Source organism: Callospermophilus lateralis, chromosome X (assembly GCF_048772815.1).
Source record: "Callospermophilus lateralis isolate mCalLat2 chromosome X, mCalLat2.hap1, whole genome shotgun sequence".
In the NCBI taxonomy this organism is placed as follows: Eukaryota; Metazoa; Chordata; class Mammalia; order Rodentia; family Sciuridae; genus Callospermophilus; species Callospermophilus lateralis.
In genome coordinates, this window is record NC_135325.1 from 28,208,742 (window position 1) to 28,218,061 (window position 9,320).

Consider the following 9,320-nt stretch of genomic DNA (forward strand, 5'->3'; position numbering starts at 1 on the left):
CCCACTTACACTGGGGAGGGCCGTCTTCTTTATTCAGTTCATCAGTTAAGATGCTGATATTTTCCCCTCACAGAAACATCCTCATAGACATACCCAGGAATAATGTTGTACCAGCTATCTGGGCATTCCATGGCCCAATCAAGTTGACACCTAAAATTAACAATTACAGGATATTTTGTTACATAACAATATGTTGAGAGCCACAGCTGAAGGGGCCCCAGCAAACTTTCAGACTGCCAGCTGATGATTGGCTCACAGCGGCCCCAGCAACATCTAGCTGATTGGCTCCTCTGCGGTGATGCTCATTGGGCTATTTCCCTGCCCTTTCAGGCCATGGAGCTGCTCATTGAGGGACTTTTTTGGCTCTGCCCACACGACCCAGCCAATCGGCCTCAAGAGCAGGAGGATTGTGGGAGGTGGAGAGGCTGGGGGTTCAGGGAGTGGCTTGTGGGAAGCCGGTGGTGGCAGTTGGGCTCTGAGAGTTTTTCCTGAGGAGCTGTTTTGTTTGGCGTGTGTGGTTCTAAAAATAAAGTTCGTTTCTTTTGACAAGTGGCTCCTGAATTGTGCCCAGCCAGACTGCAGCAACAATAGATAACCAGAATAAGTATGAAAGAAGAATAAAAAGAATTTAACAACACCCAACGGAGGCAAGGGAGTAAAGAGGCAAAGTCCATTCATTCCAAATTATCATGCTTCAGGGCTAGGGTAATGGTGGTCCTTATTACTCATGGTATGTGGATTACCATGGATGGAGAAGAATTGGGGAAGAAGAGAAACATGATCATCCCACCATGGAGTAGCATCAAAATGAGGGATCCCTTCTGTTTTGATGAAAGACTTAGAATTGGACTCCCTATGGTTACTCTCAGCACTATGAAGAACACCACTGTAATTCTCAAAAGTAGTAAAGTTCCAATTTATTGCAGCAAGGATGACCCTGAGAAAGGGTTACCAGCCCACAAGAATTACTGTCAGCTAAAGAAGAGTACAGACCTGCATATTGAAGTGCCAATGAAGAATGTGTTCCAACATATTGAATTCTTATGAAAAACTGTTAAATAATGAAAACCACTACTGATGCTTGCTGCAGGCCTTTTCAAACAACCTAAATTATGACTGTTCCATAAATACAAAACTAAAAAAATTATGAGATTAAAGAATTATGTTCAGAATCAAACCATTCTCAGAGGATCCAACAAAAATGCTCTCATAGAAAGCAGCCTTAGCATTCCACAAACAGAACTGGACTAAGAAAACAAGCTGTGATACAGATTAAAATAGGAAAGCCATTAGTCAAATGGCTAGAGATTCATCATAATTGGTACCTAAAACCTTGGCTACTGGAAAAATCAGGAAAAAGTATCAGGTTTAAGAAAAGACTCCTCAAAAGGAACTTCATGGAAAGCAATATTTCTTCTTTTTTAACTTAGTAAAGATTCCAACAGGTGGCCACACCTATGTTCTTTAGAACCTATGGAATCTGCATCACTGTTCATTTGAACTGCATCATTTAAGAGCACATCAAGAATATTTGGCCAAAGTCAGTGATAAAAATCAATTTAAATCCTTAGTGATTCAGCTGTGATACCTTAAATAATTTGGTCTCTTTAAATCTGTCTCCTCCCTTCCATGCTAGTTCTCTACATTGTTTATATATATATATATATATATATATATATATATATATATATATATATATATATATATATATATATATATATACACCTGTTGGACTTTTCTGTGTCTTTTTAAATATTTCATCATTGTTAACTGCAGTTAGCTTTTCATTCTGGGCTTTTTACTTTTAGGGAGCTCATCCACACATACAATGTACATGCTCCTTCTGTAATAACTACTTACTGACTCTTACATCTGCATTTGCCAGTTCTTTTTCCTAAATCACTGTTTAATTCCACCCTTCCACTTAGCTGTTTTTCTTTTTCTTTCTTTTTTTTTGCATAAGAACTCATTATTTGAAGTGAATGGAAAGAGTTTTAAATGGGAATGGTCATCATACCTTTTAATTTTATTCTAATTAATTTGCTTTGTAAATTCTGTTTTCAGAAATAGCATCCAAGTAAAATCCGAGTCACCCACTTTGAATTACTCTGATCCAAATTATGAGGATTTTTGAAAGTAAATGGACATAAATGTTACATAAAATGGACATTGTGTTGTAGACTCTGGAAGACAAAAATTGAAATTCTCTCCCCATTAGGACAAGAAGTTCGGAGTAGATTATTGTTGGTTAAATTGGACTATATGAATGCTTGGACTTCTGTGACCTCCCTTGCGGGTGCCAGTGGGATAAAACAGAGGGAGCATCCAACAAAGAAAGCTACCTTGCCTGTTGCCACTCATGAATGTCAACCAGAACAACTTCACTCTCAGCTCTTTTTTATAGTCTAAGAATTTGTTTGTACAAAGATTTCAGAGTCTAAATATTTTTTGAAAACTAGCTGATCTCTAAGACCTCTTCTAGTTCTTATATTCTGTTTCTGTCAAAGCATTGAAAAGAGGCTATAGGATGAGAACTATAAAAAAGCAGTTTAAATATATCTTATAATATGCCTTCATGCATTAGATAAGTTCAGAAAGAAAGTGCAAAGAAAGCTTTATTATATGGTATTATGTGGCTCTGCAGATGCTCCTGATTTACAAGGGCAATAGTGCTTTTGCTTCACTAAAATTCTTTAGCAAAATAAAAGGTTCCCACACATCATAATCTCCTCTAAAGGCTTTTTTGAGTTTTGAATAACTAGACCTTGAAGGCTTAACAATTGGTGCAGCAGATGCTGTTGATGTCCACATGTATTCTTGCCTTTACTGTGCCCACAGCTTCTTGTCATAAGCACTTGCAACTCTCTGCCTGAGAGCTTCCCCTGGCACAAAAGCACATTTTATCTCTGTACATGGAAGACTGGGAAGTTCTGTGAAGTTAGTACCACCACAATTAGCACTCAAGTAATGAAGGATAGGAGTTGGTGGAAAAATATACTAGCTTCATCAACACTTGAGTAGAACAATTCTGAGGCATGTTCTATGGAGTCACTCAGAGATCCCTAATATGGGTAAATGCTAATTACTCATTAAAATAACTTTATTAACCCTCCCTGTATTGTCTACTTTCCATTCCCTGTTTCTTCTATGATTCTTCTTAGTATCATCTCCAAAATAAACTACTCCCAATTAAACTGCTTGCATTCATGTCCTTTTCTCAGGATCTGCTTCTGATGGGAGGTGGGAACCCAAGTGTATCATTCAGGGTCCAATCAGGAGACAGAAATCCCACAAGTTATTTTAACAGAGAGAATTTAATACAAAAATTCTTAACTACATATCAAGTTGTTAACTTGGTATCTATATTATTTTCCTGGGGCTACTGTAATATAGTGCAATAGGATTATACACAGAAATGTATTGTCTCACAGTTCTGGGGGCCAGAAGTCTGAAATCAAAGTGTCAGCAGAATTTGTTCCTTCTGAAAACTATAAGGGAGAACCTGTTCCAGGCCCTTCTCCTAACTTCTGGTAGCTGCAGAGTTTCCTTGGCTTGTAGATGGTATTCTCTTTGTGTCTTCACATTGTCTTCCTTCTGTATATATCCGTTATGGTGTCCCAATTTCCCCTTTTTAAAGGACACCAGTCAAATTGAACTAGGGACTATCCTAATGACTCAATCTGCAAAGATCCTACTTCCAAATTAAGGTTACATTCACAGGTCCTGAGGACCAGGACTTCAACATTTGGGGGGGAAGTGAACCCAATTCAACCCATAATAATACTTGAAAATGTAAAAAAAATGAAACTAATGTATCATGCAGATAATAACTTTGAGATAGAGCTACCACCCTTAGAGCCAAGAGAAAAAAGGAAGAGATTGAAATTATTTAAATTTAGAGGCCTGGAAGAGGGACTCATGAGGCTGAAATGCAGATACTTGATGAAGGAACACCAGTTTGCTGGTGCTGGTATCTTGATGCTGAGAGGAGGCCTCACCATGGTCTGAATCTGGACTTCAGAGGAAGGGGTGGTGCCGGTGTCCTAGGGTTAGGGCATGATAACATTATTTCTGCAAGTGTTGAAAAAACTGTAAACTGAATGCAGCTACTGCTATAGGAAAGGACTGCCACTGAAGAGATGAGGAAGTGAGGTGGGGGTGACTCTCACAGGATCAAGAAGCAGATGGGAAATCCTAAGAAACAAAGAGGGAGTAAACAGGAAGAAGCATGTTCATGTTCATCCTCCCCAGGCTTTGCAATCTACTAGGGATCAGCTAAAAAGCAGAAATGTGGCTTGGGAGAATCCTCCTCCTAGCATTAAAAAACAAAGTATTGAGTCTGGGTTTGGTGCTGAGAGAGAATACCTTAATTATTGGCACACCAACATTAGGCATTCAGGAAACTTAGAAAAGCAAGATCTCAGAGGTATTATGGTCTGAATTAGAATAAGATATCCCATGCTTATATAATCATGTCAAAATGGATTCTACTGTTATGTATAACTAAAAAGAACCAATGGCAAAAATTTTTTAAATTATCCCAATAAAAGTAAACATTAGACCTAAGAACATCAGCATGGGTGCTTAATTAATAGCAGTTCATGAGGCAGTATCTGATTAAGAAAGAAACACCCTATGTAGAGGTGTGGCAATAAAATAATGTGATTGAATTTTTAACAACATGTTAGAACTTCAGCATACAAATGAGGACAGTTCTTTTCAAAGTAGTTTCATTGAGTTTTTTTTTTCAGATCATTCTTCAATCTGGCCATGTCTCAAACAGTGGCTGAAACTCCTTTTTAAGTCTATGGCTTGCAGTTTTGATTCAATCCATGTTATTATTTATTTGTCTTTTGAGGGTGAATTAATCTTTTGCAAACAACTTGTCATCCCAGGCTAAACATGGTAAATAAAATTATATATTTGGTTTGATTTTACTTTTGGTGAGGACTGATGGTTTTAGGGGCAATGTGTGAAAAGCAAGGCATAATTTATCTAAAGATGGTATATGGCTGGTGGTCTCTGATGCCATAATTCTCAACTTGTCAATAAAATTATCATGAACATGGGAAAAAGATGAAGGTTTGCAACAACAAAAAAAAATCAAGGCTATCATTTTGTTACTTGCCAACTTCATAGAATTTCACTTAATCATAAGGTGATGTACTTGTTTAAAAAATACAATTTTTATCTACTGGTGTTTTTTGTTAATTACAAAAAAATCTGCCAATGTAATAAAGGAGGTTATTTCATGCTTCCTTCACTCTCTATTCTGTGGTTCAGAATAATCAAGTCTGGGCCTATCAGAAAACATGGCAGTCATATGTCTACTAATGGGGAACTTTTTATGAGACATCCACAGCATCCTTCCTTGTTTATCTCCTTTTCTGTTAGAAATAATCTCTTATATTTAGTAGAGATAAGAAATCTTTCAGAAAACTATTGGGAAGAAAGTAGAGTGAGGATTGACAATATCTCTTTGTAGTTGAAGAGACCAGAAAAACCTTTGTGCTGTTGGTTATAGATTTCCATGTTCTTTATTGACTTACTTAAAACATAAAACCAAGCTCTAGGATGGGAGAATTTCCTGACTTAGCACATCAAATGTGCCAAAATGATTATCTTCTTGGTACTGAAAATTGGAAGAAGGGCAATGCACATCAACACAATTGAACTCTCAGAAGGTGAACTGAGGAATACCTAGGGGAAAACAAGACCATCCAAAGTCTGTCTGTTGGGAAGAACTAGCCAGACTAGATCTCTTTTCATTTTGGGGATGAGCAAATAGAAAAAGTTACACAGGGAGACTTTAAAATACTATAGAACAGGAGAAAAATAACCCTGAAGACTCAGGAGAATAATGCAACTGTGAAAATGATATACTATTAAAACCAATAGAGAATTATACCTTTAAGGCTACAAGAAGGTGTGACTTTTATGAAAGAGGAGCTGAAGCCTTAGGGAAACTAGTAGCAGAAATGGAAACAGCTGAAGGAGAATAACAGGGAAATAGTCGAACTAAAGAAAACAGTAAAAAAAAAAAAAAAAAACACAAAACAAAACCAGGGAGAATTAAAAATGCAATAGCAAAATCAAAAATCCTTCCTAGGACAGAAACATACAGAATTTACACTAAAAAAATTGAATTGGCAATGCAGAAAATAAACACTTCCCCAGAATGTGGGGAACAAATTTAAAAAGGTAAAAAGGCTTGAGTAAGGAGAACAATTATCAAACCTAAAAATTATAGACATAACAAAGAAAGATATCCATATGACCCTAACACAAGCAATAACCAGACATATTTTAAAAAGTGACCATGAGTAGAAAATAAATATCCAATTGTGCAGATTGAAAGAGTCCATAAAATTAAATAAGTTCCCATGTAGTCATATTTTGAATCACAAGAATTTAAATATATTCTATAGGTAACAAGACAATTAACCAGCTTACTTATAAGGAAGTAGAAATCAGGTCAAACCTAGTGTTTTCCACTAGAGTAAATGCTTAAAGACTAAAGAGCAATGACCACAATTTTTGAAGAGAAAAAGATTTGATTCAAGTAGTTAATTTTCATTTATGAATGAAGGCAGCATAAAGACTCATGTCACTTCTTGAACAACTTAAAGATGTATTCTGTGTTAATATTTACAATGTAGATTACAAAAGTTTATATATTTATATTCATTAAATGTACATTAATTATTATTAAAGTTATATAACTGCCAATATATATTTAAACTTAGAATATAGAATAGCAAGTGAGAGTAAATTAAGTGGAAAATACAAAAGACATCATAATATAATTGTTTTTATTTTGGTACTGAGGATTGAACCCAGGGGTGCTTAACACTGAGCACATCCCCAGCCCTTTTTTATGTTTTATTTAGATACAGGGTCTCACTGAGTTGCTTTAGTGCCTCATTAAGTTTCTTTTTTTTTCCAAAGAGAGAGTGAGAGAGGAGAGAGAGAGAGAGAGAGAGAGAGAGAGAATTTTAATATTTATTTTTTAGTTATCGGTGGATACAACATCTTTGTTTGTATGTGGTGCTGAGGATCGAACCCAGGCCGCAAGCATGCCAGGCGAGCGCGCTACCACTTGAGCCACATCCCCAGCCCCAGTGCCTCATTAAGTTTCTGAGACTGGATTTGAACTTGTGATCCTCCTGCCTCAGCCTTCCAAGCTGCTGGGATTACAGGAGTGTACCACTATGCCTGGTTCATAACATCATTTTAATCTAGAAAACCAGACTACTGGGTTAAAGACTAGCTTTTAGAAATTAAATATTCTCCTTGATATAAACAAAAATAATGTTTATTTTTCTAATTGACCAATGAAACAACATGTAAAAAAATCTGTAGAATATATGTGACATTAAAGGAATAACAAAAATGTGAAAAATGGTGTAAAACAAGGTGTTTTAGTCAGCTTTCTTCACTGCTGTGACTAAAAAAACCCAACCTGAACAACTGTAGAGGAGTAAAAGTTTATTTTGTGAGCTCATGATTTTATAGGTCTCAATCCATAGGCAGTAGACTCAATTCCTTGGGGCTCATGGCACAAAGTGTGGCAGAGGGAAGCAGCTCACACGTTGATCAGAAAGCAGGGGACGGGGAAGTGGAAGGAATCCACTCTCCAGATACAAAATATATATCCCATAGTCATGCCCTTAATGAACCACTTCCTCTAGCCTGTCTCCAGTTATCATTCAGGGATTAATTAGGGATTAATTCACGGATTAGGTTAAGGCTATAACCCAATCATTTCTTCACTGAACCTTCTTGCATTGTCTCACATGTGAGCTTTTAGGGCACACCTCTCATCCAAACCATAACACAAGGAAACATCATTTATAACAATAAATGTAAGTTGTTAAACTACTTATTAAAACAAAACTAATCTCTGGTTAAATTATATTATAAAATATGTGTTATTACATATAAGAGCAAAAGACACTGAATCTTAAAAAGTAAAAAAAAAAAAAAAAAAAAAATCCTTTGGAAAAAATCTCATGGCACATACCTGTAATTCCAGCAACCCAGGAGGCTGAGATAGAAGTTTGAGGTCAGCCTCAGCAATTTAGCAAAACTCAGTGAAAATATCAGCAGTAGAGTGCCTCTAGGCTTAATCCCCAGTACCACACACAAAAAAAGATAAAAAAATTTTTTTTCTTTGTTTGTAATGTAAACAAAAGGAAAGCAGATTGCTTACTGGCCTTTTGGCTAAGATCAAGTGTAGTATCTGTTCTTATCAGTTTAATATCTATCCAAGGATAATATATTAAGTGGATTTTTGGAGCAGGGAGATGGAATAGGAGCTTGCTTCATCCACTCCACACATTGACCTGGCATTGCAGTACCTCCAGGAACAGTGCATTAAAAAAGGAAAGAAGAAGTGGTAATGTTTCAAACAAGGCAGATTTCAAAATTCAAGGCAAAAAGCATTATGCAGAGCAAATATATAACAATTATAAACTTTATAGATTGAATTACTTAGTTTCAATATTACAAAGCAAAAGCTGTCATGAACTCATTGATAAATTTATACAAATCTAATACCTGTGAGGACTTTTGATGCAACTCTATCAGATAAAACATAAAAACAACACGATATGTAGAATTTGAATAGTATAAACAATAAAATTATTCTAATAAAAATGTTAAACTTTCTCTCTTACAGAGAATTATTTTCTTTCCAATTAGTCATACCACAATTACAAAAATGATTTTACTAGACCTCAAAGAAAACTTCGATATATTTCAAAAAGTAGAAATCATGCATGTTATGCATTTGAGTATAATCCAAGAAAACCATAAAATAATTATAATTGAATTAACCCCCAAACATTTAGAGTTTAATGTTGTTCTGTTACATCACTCTTACTTCATAGAATAAATAAAGCTATAATTTATGGATTGAGAACAATCTACCCTAGAGAACATAGCTACAGCTATACTCAGAGTGCAATTAATAACTTTGTTTTTAATATTAATACGATAAATGAAAGTAAATGAACAATGAATTGATGAATTTAGGAGTCTCCACTAGAATATATCTCTTCTACTCATGTTTCATTCATTCCTTCTTAGAGGAGAAGGTAACTTACTTGAGTAGTGATTTGGCAGAAGAAATTGAGCATACTTATCTAGTCCTTCATGGGTGCTCTCTTTTGGAGGCTCCCTGTCCATAAGATGCACATAATTTCTGAAAGTTGTTGCTACTATGGTGTAAACTTGTTGCTGTCCAGTTAGGGCCTAAATCTGTCTCATTCAGTCCACTTGGATGCAGTTTTGAAAAGAGTTTCTTAACTCAGGTTTAT

At 35.8% G+C, this 9,320-nt stretch overlaps 1 pseudogene; it reads left to right on the forward strand.

The window, feature by feature from the left end:
• The first annotated feature begins 8,203 nt into the window (after positions 1-8,203).
• Positions 8,204-8,382, forward strand: LOC143639542 (U2 spliceosomal RNA; annotated as a pseudogene).
• The last annotated feature ends 938 nt before the right edge of the window (positions 8,383-9,320 follow it).